Here is a 14,772-nt window from a genome sequence, read left to right on the forward strand (position 1 = left end):
GAAGACTAGTTAGGAGCAGCCTTGTGGGGAGGGGACCCAGGGACAGAGTGGACAAAATGCAGGATGGGAGGAAGGAGTAGGGGAGTGGACAGTGAGGGGGGTGAGGGATCAAGAGGAAAAATGTGGCCTGATTCAGAATCTGCTACTGGTAAACGATGTATTTTTCACACCGAAAGATGTTTCTTGGTCCCTTTGGAAAAAAGTCCTATATTACCTGTTCTAAAATATCATTGATGGTGGAATTATAGGCAATTCTCATTTTTTAATTTGTGCTTTGCTGAAATTATAAAGTTTTTAAAAAGGTACTATTTTTTAAGTTTATTTAATATTTTGAGAGAGAGTGAGTGAGTAGGGAAGGGGCAGAGAGAGAGAGAGAGAATCCCACACCAATTGGAGGTTTGATGTCACGAACCGTGGGATCGTGACCCGAGCCAGAATCAAGAGTTGGAGTCTCTACTAACTGAGCTATCCAGGTGCACCCCCAAAAGACACTTTTTAAAACAAGACACAAATAATAGAAGCAAAGAAAACACAATAGTTCATTACTGTTAGTGTAGAGAAGATGGGCCTATTGAGAGAACATTTCTGTAGGAAATACAGGAAAATCTAGAGTCAGGGTCCATAATCTAGGGACATATGAAATAATCCTAGTGTTCTGCCTGTATGGGTGTGTTAACAACTGATGAAAGGCTGGTGATGACCTTCACCTTCAAGCAACAGAGTCTCTCCTGAGCTCCTTGCCGAGGCTGCACACACCTGTCCCTTGGATGGTGTTCCTACAGACCTTGCAGTTTGAGTCTGCAATTGGACACTTCGACAGATAGCTCGGCCACCGCATACTTAGTCCCTCACATTTGTGCATCCCTCTCTAGGCAGAAAGCTGGACCACACCATGGGTGATGATTAGTTTTCAAAACAGCTTTATTTTTGCTTTGCTTTTAGTCAGTTGTATTGGGATATAATGTATAGAAAATGAAATTCACCCCATTTGAGTGTACAGTTTGATATATCTCAACAAATAGATATTGTCACGTAACCACCACTACATGACACGGGGCCTTTTCTTCACCCGCCACATTTCCTTTATGGTCATGCCCTTGCTCTAATCCGTTAGTCCTTAAAATCACTGAAGTTTTTCTATCTACCAAAGTATTGCCTTTTCTAGAATTCCAACTGAGTGGGACCCTATAATCCTTCTATGTCTTTGTTCTTTTACTTAGTACAGTGCTTTGAGTTCATCCATGATACTATTTATTTCTTCTTATTACTAAATAAAATTCTGCTGTATGGGTGTAACACAGTTTGCCTGTTGACTTACCAGTTGATAACATTTGGGATGAGTTCTAGTTTTTGGCTATTAGAAAAAAAGCAGTAGTAATATTCTAGTGCAAGTCTCTGTGTGTGAATACATTTTCTCAATAAGTACCTGGTAGTGGGATTGCTGGGAAGGGTAGTAAGTATATATTCAATTTCATAAGCAGCCACCAAAACGATTTCCAAAGTGAATTTGTCATTTTGTATTTTTCCTAGCAAATCTTCCAATTCCTTTGCATTTTTGCCGAACTTTGGTGTTGCAGGTTGTAAGCCACGGGGTATGTGATGGTATTTTGTGACTTGAGTTGGCATTTCCCTAAAGACTAATGATGTTAACCTTTCACATGATGATTGGCCTTTTGCATGTTTTCTTTGCTAAACTCTTTATTTAAATTATCTGTCCATCTTAAAATATTTGTCTTATTACTGAATTGTAATAGTTCTTTTTGTGTTCTGTATACAAATCTTTTATTAGATCTACAGTGGGAAAATATTTTCTTGTAGTCTGTGGCTTTTCATTACGATTTATTATTTTATTTTTTTCATTACGATTTTTAAAAAACTAGCACTTTTGAATAGAAAACTTAAGCTTTGATATGTCAAATTGAACAAATTTTCCTTTTTGAATAAGTTTTAAAAAATAAGATAGAGTCTCTTAACCTGAGGTCACAAGATTTGCCCTGTGTTTTTTTCTAGAGAAGTAATACTTGTAGTTCTAAGTTTCAGATGAATTGATTACTTTTCATAAATGGTGTGAGGTAAGGAGTGGAGGTTGACTTTTTTAGGGATTGTCAATGGCTCTAGTACCTTTTCCTGAAAAGATATTCCTTCTTTCACTAAATTTTCTGGGCACTTCAGTCAAATATTGATAAATATACAAATCTATTTCTTTCTTTAGTTCTCTTTGTTTATATATCTCTCCTTACATCAACAGCACACTTCTTTTGTCTGTCTGGAGTGTAAGTTCTTCAAGTTTTGTTTTGGCTCATTTTGGAGTATGTTTTTACCTTTTGTCACTCATCATTATGTATTAGACACTTAATTCTCAGTGTACTACAGAGAAAAGACTCTAGCAAAGAAATTAGAAGAATCTGAGAGTAGCCATGGGATAGAAATGTCAAAATATGTTTCTCTTCCCATTCTATTTATTTTGCTCTGTTAGGAATTTTTGTAATTTTTATTTTTATTTATTTATTTATTTTTAATGTTTTATTTATTTCTGGGGGGGGGGCAGCGGAGCAGGGGAAGGTCAGAGAGAGAGAGGGAGACACAGAATATGAAACAGGTTCCAGGCTCTGAGCTCTCAGCACAGAGTCTGATGCAGGGCTCAAACCCACGAACTGTGAGGTCATGACCTGAGCCAAAGTCAGACGCTTAACCAACTGAGCTACACAGGCGCCCCAAGAATTTTTGTAATTTTTAAATAGATTTTATTTTTTGGCTTACAGCAAAATTGAGAGAAGGCACAGAGGTACGGTAAATGACCTCTGTTTGCACATGTGCAACCTCCCTCACTGGAAATCCCCCACCACATCGTGTTTGCTACTATTGATGAAGCTACATTGACGCTTGATCATCACGCAAAGCCCATGGTTTAGGTTAGGGGTTTCTCTTAAAGTTTCCCATTCTGTGGGTTTGGACAAATATATAATGACACTAGTCACCATTCCAGTATTGTATGTAAGTTTCATTGCCTTAGAAATCCTTTGTGCTTTTGTTTTTTCCATTTGTTTGTTTGAAAGGGTTCTCCTTTCCTTTTGAAGTAGGCTTTCCAAGGTATTCCAGGTCCGTGCTTTTTCTTTGTTTTTCCTTCTCTCAACACTTTAAGAATTTCAGTCTATGCTATTCTTCTTTGCAAAGTTTTCAAGAAAAGCCAGATGTAATACTTGTCTTTGCTGCTTTATGGTTAAACTGTATCCCCCCATCCCCACCCTCATCTCCATCACCACACATACACTATGGCTACTTTGAAGACCTTTTTGTTTTGCTTGGTTTAAATCTTTGATTTCCTGCAGATTGCACGTGATATGTCAGGAAAGGCTTGTTTGTTTTGTTTTGTTTTTGTTTGTTTTATTGCATTTATCTTGCTTGTTATTTTCTAGGCTTCCTGGACCTGTGGCTTGGTGTTAGCCATTAATCTGGAGAAATTCTTACTTACTATTACTGCAAATATTGCTTTGGTTCCTTTCTCTCTTCTCAGCCTGGTGTTCCTGTGATGCATAAGCTAGATATTTTGTAATTGTCCCACAGTTCTTAGGAAATCGTGCATTTTATTTTTTTTCAGTCTTTGTAATTTTGGAAGTTTTACTGAAATACCCTAATAAGCTTTAGTTTAGAGATTCTTTCTTCAGCCATTTCCAGTCTATTAACGAGCCTATCACAGGCATTCTGTATTTTTGGGGATAACATTGTTGATTTCCGGCATTTCTTTTTCTTCTTTTCTTTTAGAAAGAGAGCGTGAGCAGGGGAGAGAGGCAGAAGGAGAGAGACAGAGAATCTTAAGGAAGCTCCATGCTCAGCACAGAGCCCCACACGGGGCTTGATCCCATGACCCTTGGATTATGACCTGAGCTGAAATCAAGAGTTGGACGGGTAAATAACTGAGCCCTTCTAGCATTTAAGGTACCCCTCTAGCATTTCTTTTTACTACTTTCTTTGAATTTTCTCTCTCGACTTAGATTTCCTATCGGTTCTTGCATGCCATCAGCTATATCCATTGGATCCCTTAGGATATTAATCATAATTGTTTTAAATTGCTAGTATGATAATTCTCACATCTCTGCCTTATTTGAGTCTGGTTCTGATGCTCTGTCTCTTTAAACAGTGTGGTGTTTTGTTTTGTTTTTTTCCCTATTAGTTTAAACAGTAATTTTTTTCCTTGAGTACCAGACATAATGTGGTGGGTAAAAGGACTCCTACGAATAGCCTTTAATAATGTCATGTTAAGTTATAGGGGGGCAGTTAAGTTCCATGATTCTATGATTAGTCTCAATCTTTAAATGGGCCTCTGTGTCTCTGCTATGAAGTTCACAAAAGTTTCTGAGGTTCCCCCCCACCAACCCCCTGCCTCCCATGGACAGGGTGGCTAGATTAGGCTGGAATGGAGTATCTCTCTTTGCCTTGGTCCGTTAGGATCTGGAAAAAGTTCAGTAGCTTAAACTTGGGTAAAAGAGTCTCTTCTAAATGCAGGCCTGGTTAAGAACATAATGATATGGTATATTTCAAAACTGTTACCTTTTTCCTACACCTGTGGGGAGACTGAGGGAATGTTTTTTCCAGTATTCACTGTGATAACGAGGTTGAGCTCCTGGAGACCAAAGTCATACAAGGCGGGGGATTCCCTGTGACCAGATCATGTGGAGTCGGAACTGCTTCAACTGGTCTCTATGAGACTCTGGCCAATTTTAAGTTACATTTTAGGTTTTCCTGCTGGTCCTGGTTCCCGTGGAGGATTTTGTTCAGGTAAGTTGTGTTTCTCTGAATTTGCCTGTCTGTCTCTCCACCTCCGGGGACAATGAAGTATGCCCTGTGACCTCACTTCCCGATGGGTCTAAGAACAGGGGTAGATTGTTCGTTTCTTCAGCGTTGTCCTTGTGGTTAGAACAGAGTAATGGCTTCTGAGCTCCTTAAGTGCCCCTTCAGGATCTGGAAGTCTCTTGATCTGGCAGAGTTTTAATACAACTATACATTATCAGTTAAGAATTTTAAGTGGACTTGTAGAGAGTGGTCATCTGAAGTTTGTCAAGCTTTTAATTATCTCAGGGTGGTATTAGCAGGATTCTCCTTGCCCCCCCCCCCCCCCGAACTCCAATTAAAAATGAACAAACACTTTGCTTTCTGTCATAGCTTTGTGACACTCAACAGTAAACCTTGTACTTTAAACCGATGAGTTGGAGTGTATGTTTCTGATATTCATCAGCCTCTGTGGCCCTGAAAATCTAGATTTCAAGATAGATTTTCAAGGACAGCTTCACTGCTTGATTAGCCATGATATATAAAGGGAGCTATATGATGCCTTTGAATCTCTTTTCACTCAGTTAAGAACAAGATCTTTTCAATATTGAATGAAATAATATTTAGGAAAATTGCTATTACATAAGTACTTAAGGAATATTTTCTTCAATTCCTATAATACTCATTTTTTGAGATCTGTATCTGAAGATGACTAGCTGAAGAGATAACTTTCTGGGAAGTTATTACAGAATCAGGGAGAGCCAGTAGAAACATGGCTGAAGTATGACATGACTTATATATGTAAATAAAGTGATCCTGCTAGACTTTAATTTGACAGGAATTTTCTCACAGGATAACCTGAAGTGTTAATTGCAAATTGGTTGGTCAGAGTAGGCACACCCAGGAAAATATTCAGAACAGTCACAATTTCACATTAAGATGAAGGCTGGGGTATTGAGCATCTTTTAGAGTCAATCAGCCAAGGGGACATCTGGGTGGCTCAGTCAGTTTACACGTCTGACTTCGGCTCAGGTCAGGATCTCACAGTTTGTAAGTTCAAACCCCGTGTCAGGTTCTGTGCCAACAGCTCATAGCTTGGAGCCTGCTTTGATTCTGTGTCTCCCTCTTACTCTGCCCCTCCCCTGCTTGTGCTCTGTCTCTGTCTCTCAAAAATGAATAAATGCTAAAAAAAACTTTAAGAAAAAAATAACATCAGCTAGCCAGTTGCACAAAAACTATCCTAAATCAGAGACTGGTGGGTCGTCAAGTCCAGATGATTCCATCCTATTATTTCATTATGAAAAAAAAATGGTGTTAGCTTCTGCAGTGAGTGCAGAGAAGTGACTGAATCACCTTCTCAGTTGTAGACTATGTGTTCATGTCTTTTAAACTTGCCCATACTTTGGACTACTTGAACTGATTTTCTTGGCATTTGTTCTAATTAACTATATGAAATGATACAGTCCTGTAGGAATTACTTGAATTTTTTTAGGGGTGATGTAAACATTAAAACTGTTAGATTTCATTCCACCAGCTTTGTAAATGGTGTCTGTAGAAGGACTATTATCTCGGTAGAGTGCTATTTGCTCTGGTATACAAACAACTCTGAGGAATTTGAAAGTAAAGGTGTGTTCTTTTGTTTGCATTTGTAATGTAGGGTATGATGGAGTTTAAAATGTAAATGCCATAGATCCAACTTAAATCACGAAAAACTAAAGATGCTTTCATATATACAAATTTCAGAATCATTTTATGTATATAGCTTTTACATGGTAACATGAACTATTCATTAATAAAACATAGTTATTCTTCATTATAGACAAAGCAAATGACCCATACATCACCCTAGAGAAAGACCATGTAGAAATAAACAAGCAATACTAAAGAGATGTGCAGTTTTGAAAAAATAGCTACCCAAGCTGTGTTATCTTTTGGGGAAAGGAAATAGAAGATAAACAACCATCCTGAAGGGAGTTGATCTGAAAATAAATTAAAACATTGTTCATGAGAGACACAGCTTAGAGAGAGATCAAGTATTTGTGAATACCACCCAGCAGCCATTCATGACAAAAAGAACGCCCAAATGATTTAAATGTGTTTTCTTTTGTAGTAGTCCATTGGTAAGTTTTGAAAATTACAATCCATTAAAACTCTATTTGGTCTTTTGATACTAATTTAGAAGTACTCATATTTTCAGCATTTTATTATTATTATCATCTTTGGTTTTGCTAATAATGTTGATTGCATTTTAAGTCAATTTTTCATACTTCACTTTTATTTGCATCATTTATTTCCTAGAGGTCAAGGCAAATCTCTTATCATTAAAGGTTTGCCATTTCCGTGGAAGTCCTTACAATATTTCCCCTGATTTAACCTTACCATGACCTTTTTTTAGATTAAAAACATTAAAGCTGAAGATCATAGTAAAGCTTTGTTATGTTTTGTTTTTCATCTTATTTTGGAGTTTTTCATCTAAAATTCAAATAGACCAGCATATAGTTTATAATTCACTGAAACATGGTGGTTGAGGTAAACATTTGGATGCACTCATTATTATTTTAACATGAGACTCCCCGCAGCTCTGAGAGCCAAGCACATCAATGGAATCCTACAACATTTTTCAAAGACACTTATTTTTCCTTTGATAGTCACCAACTCCCTGTGTCTTGACTTCAAGTTACCATGTCCATTTGTTTTGCTCATTTCAAATTTGTTTTGCTCATTTCAATGCTTGTATTTGAAGAATCACCCAACTTATGAATTCCATTAATCAAATACCATCTATGTAAGATTAATTCAATGACAGCTTAGCTCACCAGTGGCCTACAGTTTTTTTTATGTCTCCAATATGAAAATGAGGGATATGACAAGCAAATTTCCACCAGAAATTGTGGCTCAGTAGCCTAGTTCTTAGTCACTCTTATGGTTCTGCTCCTGACCTTTCTTCATACCAGTAAAATTGTAATAATATTACTCAAACAAATGCAAGAATTTGGGAAGCCATAGAAAAATAATGGTAATAATGTTAGGAATTTCTCTTCTGAAATACCTATATTATTGGAGTGCAGGAATGTTGATGAGATGCCTTTCTTTGTTCTAAATATAATATAGTTAATATTCACTGATTCTTAATCCTTTCTAAACTTCTGTGTGCTTTTGAATAATTCATTTGATAATCACAAGTGCATCCTGAAGTATCTATTTATTCCACTTTTAAAGATGAAGAAACTGAGTCAAGAGAAGTTACATAATTTGCTCAAGGTTACACAGCTTGATTTGCCATGATTTGAACCCAGGTATGTAGACTCCAAAGAGCTAGTGTCCCCATCACTCTTGAATCCTGGCTCATCAAATCATAATGAGTCAGTGTCAGGTCAGGTTGATACCTGATGGTGTTGAAACACCTTTGATGTCAAGACTGGCCAGGTTTCATTAGGGCCATTTTGGTAGCTTTTTTGATTGATTGATTTGGCTGAAAGTATGTAAGTCCTAAGGGGGAAAAATATGTATCAAGCCATGAAAAAGACAGGTAAAGAATAAGGATACCAAATGAAAGAAACCAATTTAATAAGTCTATGTACTATATGATTCCAATTAAATGACATTCTGAAAAAGGCAAAATTAGGGAGACAGTGAAAATATTTGTGGTTGCCAGGGATTCAAAAGGAGAATAGGCAGAGCATAGAGGATTTTGACGGAAACAAAAGTATTCTCTGTGATACCATAATGATGGGTACATGTCATTATATATCTATTCAAACCCATAGAAGATGCACCAAGAATGATTTGCAATATAAACTGTGGACTTGGAGTGATAATGAAGTCAATGTAGGCTCATGAGTCGTAGCAAATGTACCATTCTGGTGTGGGATTTTCATAGTGGAGGAGACTGTGAATCTGTGAGGATAGGGGACATATGTGAAGTCTCTTCTGCCCAATTTTAATGAGAATCTAAAATGTCTGTTGAAACATAGTTTAAAAGTGCGTTATATCACAAAGTTTCTATGGGTGACAGTGAAAACCCATATGGTAGATTGATAATCCTTTATACTTGCCTTTGATGGAATGGGTTTGATCAATGCAACACATCCTTAATTACTATTTGAGGAAAACTGTACATATGCAAATCAAATCTCCAGGAAGTTTCTTAGTAATCACTCATCTCCCTCAATTTTTTCTCCACTTTTTTTTGTAAGCAAAAGAGGTTAACTGACAACCAGATGAAAAAGTCCTCTATTTACAGCAAGCTTCCTTAAACAAATGACTAGTATAGTGTCAAGAAAAATTATGATTTTTTGCTATTAATTATTACCATTTGGCATAATAATAATGATATATTATGGTTTAGGCAGGAAACCGGATTCACCAAAAAAAAGTACCAGTGAAGAGAATGAAATGGATTTTTATAACGGTTTGGGAAGGAATAAAGGATGCCTAAGTTCTCAGCACAGGCCCTCAGAGTTTAGCCTCATTGGGAAGACCTGCATTCTGCCAGCCTGTATTCAGAGTGAAGCATGGATGGTATGTACATAATGTCTTCGCAGTCTACATACTTAGACCCTCCCAGGAAATTTGTTTGGTACTCCATGAAATTATGAGAAATAACTTAAAGTTAAGGGAGAAGAAAACACTGGGATCCTTAAGCTGGTACATAAGATTGGCATTGTGTGTGAAGAGCTTAGAAAAGAGAAGATAGACAGGATGAGTAAGGGGAAAGGCATAAATACTAGAGCCTGGAAGAATCCCCATGTTAAAGGTTCAGAACAAGAAGTGGATTGACACATATTAGTATTGGAATTGAAAAAAAATGAGAATAGAATATATGACTCTTACACTGGAAGTGATGACTGGCAGGGCTGATGTGCAGGGGAGTCTGTGGGCCAGCGCCTGTACGCATTGGCTGAGAATGAAGTTTTATAAGGAAGAATAGGAGTCTCTAATTAGCATGTACCTTTTATACACTGAGTGAGCTTTTCTAATTTGAACATGAATTTGTTCTAACACTTAGCTGAACCAAAAGTAGGAAAGAATGTCATACAATAAACTTGTATATTTCTAATTCCAATATTACCTAATAATAATCAGAAAAGGTCTGATGATAACATAGCTCCTTAACTATGTGAAGCTGGGCAATATTAGACTGATAATTTAAAAGTTAGATATATTGCATCAATAGAAAAAGACAGTTGCTTGCAAAGCTATTCAGGAAAACTGGAGTTAAAGGAATATTTCCATAATGCTGATAAATAGATGATATTTAGTAAGAAAATAGATGTATTTGTTGGTTGATTTATTAACAACCCAGAGAGAAACTTTGAAACACGGGAGGCTGAGTGTGACACAGTTTCCTCTGAACCGCCTTTTCTGAAGTATCTCAGATTTCCTGGGATCTAAAGCCTAGGGAGAAAGGGCTAATGTTCCTCTTTATCTAGGAATTATTATTGTTATTATCAAAACCTTTGTTACCGTTGTACCATTTTGAGTCCCTTTGAACTTCTGTTTTTGTACTATTATTAGAGATTAACTGTGCAATAATTCTAACTGTATCCTAATGAGAGAATGTTTATTTCCAAGGTTCAGGTAGGTCTTAGGTGACATCTTCTGACTTAAATGAGAATTTCCTCCTTCCTAAATACTGTGCATATTCTCAGAAACCTAAGACTTTGAGACTCTCTGTAAACAAAGAGGTGTAACTGGCAAGAAAATATCTCTGTCGCACTCTCTCATTCCAAAAAATGAAAATGTGTTCTTTCTGAGAGAAATACTCTATTTTAAAATTTAATTTTTCAGTTTCATATCATTAGCACTCCTCGGTAGAGCGTTGTTGGTCATACTTGTGGAAGCAATATCAGGATTCTATGATATGAGAGTTTACAACTCGCAACTCAGATCCTCATTCTAGCTCTTCACGTGTGCTATTTCCTGGCTAGGATTCAAGAAACTCTGCTCGCAGGAGGCTGCGTATGGGAACCTGGGGCGGGGATGGGGGACATGCCGGACAAGCCAACAGGGTCTTTTGCTTTATGTAAGATAGACAGGAAACATGAGTCAGAAGGAAGTAAAAGCAGAGTTTATTGAATCGGGTGAATGACAGCTCGAGTAGACGCGGTGTCTGGGAGACTCAGGAAAGGAGAACGGGTCTCATGGTCTTGTAGTTGCTTGAGGTTAGAGATTTATACAGGAAAGGGATCTTGGATACATGCCCCTTCAGGAACCTAGTGTAGAGTCCAACCAAATGAAAGCGAGAGGTCAATAATTGGTATTATTTTATAAATTATCAAAGGTAGGGGTTGTTGATGCTGGTGTCAGGTGAGGTTTGTTCAGAGTAACGTCCTGCAAACTAGTTGTGATCCAACTCTTGTTAGATGTGACCAGGTATTTGGGGGCCTAGGACAAAACTCAGAGAATGATTAATTTTCTTGCTTCCCCCTTGGAGTGGGAACATGGCTTCTTTGGTTTTTATTCAGATGCAAAATACAGCATGAGTAAATACACATGAGTAAATACACATGAGCAAGTGGGGCCTGGCAAAAAACATCAGAAATGGAGCCTTTCAGATACAGAGTTCTTTCAGCTTCCTATTCTCCATCCCATGTAACCACAAACCATCTGGAAAGCTGGAGGCCAAGGATGAAGCAAATATTGAAAATACTAATCTTTGCAGAAAATGTTCAATTTTTGATAATGTCAGAAAAAGAAAAATGATGCCATAATTAAATTTTGAAACCATTTACAGTTGTACACAGAGATCTGTGCTTGTTCTAGGAATAAAACAATTACAGAAGTTATTTCCTAAAAACATGATAGCATGTATATTCCCTTCTTTACAGAAAGAGTTATATCTTGTTATTGGGTCTGTACGTAAGCAGGAAGCATGGCAGAGTTCAACATCTCTGACATTATTTTCTCATCTGTAGAAAGAAGGAGTTTATACTATCTGGTCTCTATCATCCCACTGAGGTTTAAAGTTCTAAGATCCTTTCAAATGCTGTGTTGATTTCTTTTAAAGGGTCAGATACCAATCTAAAATGAAAACGATCATTTAATGGATGTCACGTTTGATAACATTATGCAGAATTAGAAACACCAGAATGCTGAGAAACCAGGTCACGTTTTGAAAATTATAATAAAACTGTATATACTCTGTACCCACAGGGTAGAAGGATGAACATGTAATTAGGATTTTAACATTTGGTAACTCCTATTTTTTTCTTAGCACTTACAGTCAGATTTTTTTGAAATGTGCAAACGTACTTTGTAGTATTTGTTGTCATTTAATATGTTAACTCTCTCTTCTGGTGGTGTTGCAAAGTGGTTATGAATTTCAGTTAGTTTACTGATGGTGTATCTTGAGAAAATCATTAACTTCTTCCTCCACAGTGTGCATTAGAAAATAGTGGCTTAGGTGCAGTTAATAAAGGTGTAAGATTAAAAATCATCAGCCTAATAATTCATATGGTTGTACAAAATACACATGATTCCTGCCTTCCTTCTGACTCTCTTCATTTATTAAAAAAATATTTCTCTATATTTTTCATCTTATTAAGAAAGAAGCATTATTTTCTTGAAGTTATTTCATTGACTTCTTGAAAGTTCTTAGGTTTATATAGAGATTTCCATGAAAGGTTTCTCCTTCAAATATTCTTTTGAATACATTTCTCCTTAATTGCCTCTTGGAAAGCTATAAATAAGGGCATGAGTAAGACTATGGATTTAAACTCACAGAATGTCCCTTCCGTCATTCTGAAATGAACAAAAACAAGTAAAAGCTAGTCAACAAATAAAAAAAAAAGCAAAACAAAATTGCATAAACAAAACAAGGAAAATGGTATAACTTCATGAAATCACATTCAAAACTTCAAGCAAAGGAACAAAATAAGTTTTACTTAATTGAATCTTGAAGGAAAAGCAACAAGAAATCACAGTCCCTAAAAGTCACATCTTCCTTTTGACACCATCCTGATAAAATGGTAAAATCCCAAGAAATGCCCATTAACATGCCCAAGTGTTTAGGTGAACAGAGTATGCACACTTTTCCCACCTTGGAGGAAGAACGGAAACTACAGACAGTTAGAAAGGTGTACAACATGGAAAAATGAACAGAGTGATTCTCTCCAACAAAATAGACTCTAGGTTTACCTATTGAATTGGGGAAATGATCTGAAACTCAGTGGCGGCCTTCTACGTGAGTAGGATACACCACTAAATTAATGGAAATGAACCCTGCCAAGGGACATTTAACAAAAGCCATGGTATTCTAACAAAGACTGCCTATAGCCTAAAGTTAAACTATTAAACTTCAGGATAAAGATAGAATTCTTTAGACCATCACCCCACCTCAATGCAGGAAAAGATAGCCTGGTCTCCAACCTCTCCACAGTAATAGTCAGGATCAGAAGACAATGAGACACCCATCTTCAAAGTACTGAGGGAAAGAAAATATGACCCAAGAATATTATACAAAGTCACAGTATTTTTCTAGTATGAGCATGAAATAATTAAGAGAATATGGCAACATGTACTCTACCTTAAAAAGAAAAATTTCTTGACATGGATATCTAGATAAGTAGAGATGAATCAAAGTAATGAACTTAGGACTTGAAGCTGTCATTATTTCTGATGAACATTGACTCCTTTATATATAGAAATGATGATGCTAAAATCATTGTTCTGCCAATTATGAGGTCAGGTACCTGGCAGTTTCCTAAGGACTTTCTTCCGTGAATCCCCACAAAAACTATAATGTAGACAGTATTCTTATATATTTTATAGATGAGGAAAATGGAAGTATAATCAAACTATTACTTATTTTGTTATTTTTTAAGAGTGCAAGCAAGCATGCACAAGTAGGGGAAAGGGGCAGAGGGAGGGAATCCCAAGCAGGCTCCATGCTTAGTGTAGAGCTTGATGCAGCGTTTGATCCCCTCACCATGGGATCATGATCTGAGCAAGGATCAAGAGTTGGACACTCAACCCATTGAACCACCCAGGTTCCCCTGTAATAATTAAAGACACAGAAAGGGCACAGGGATGTTGAACCTGTCCACTGTTAAGTTTAACTGCCTTGTGGCTCCTTCCCCCCGACCCCCCCGTCATTGGTGGAGGGACGGGAGTGGGGCATTCCAGTATCAGAATAGACCAATGTTACCACAAACCTGGAATGAGGGTTATCAGGGAAGGTATTTTGACTTTTTTTTTTTTTTTAACTCAAATGGTTTATTCAGGCGAAGAAATTAGTAGCCACTATTGGAGTATTTTGCCTTTTGCTATGTGTCTTTCTTTTTTTTTTTTAATGGTTATTTATTCATTTTGAGAGAGAGAAGAGCATAAGCAGCAGAGAGGCAGAGAGGAGACTGAGATTCCCAAACAGGCTTGGCGCTCTCACTGCAGAGCCCGAGGCAAGGCTCAAACCCACAAACCATGAAGCCATGACCTGAGTCAAAATCAAGAGTCAGATGCTCAACCAACTAAGCCACCCAGGTGCCCCAATATGTATTTTTCTTTGACCTAATGTAGACCAAGTAGCCTGAAGGGATTACTGGTTATTTACATTTATAGCTTCCGACTTACCATTGATCTTCTTGTGATAGCTGTTACATGTTTCTTGTTTTTTTTGCCATCTTTTTTCATCAGTACTGTATATATCATATTAATTTATTTCCCACAATTAGCCTGTTAATGATACATTCTTCTGCTTTTCTTGTGGCTAGCCTCCAGATTCCAAAATGCACATCAGCCACTGTTGTTAAGTGATGGGAGTGTGCTATCACATGGCGTGGACGTGGCTAGGACATGGCTAGGACTCCTGAGCACTTGAACCAGATTGATCTCCTTCTCCTTTCAAGACCAAATCCTGATAGACACAGCTATAACATGTGTACAGAAAGGACATATTTCATAAATATACAGCTTGATAAAATCTAGCAAACACACCCATATCAGTGCACTCAGATCAAGAATTAAAAGAAGTTCACCTTGTACCCATTCAGTCCTTTGAACTCTCAA

The sequence above is a fragment of the Hyaena hyaena genome, unplaced genomic scaffold (genome assembly GCF_003009895.1).
Source record: "Hyaena hyaena isolate Hyena2069 unplaced genomic scaffold, ASM300989v1 scaffold_1263, whole genome shotgun sequence".
NCBI classification, from domain to species: domain Eukaryota; kingdom Metazoa; phylum Chordata; class Mammalia; order Carnivora; family Hyaenidae; genus Hyaena; species Hyaena hyaena.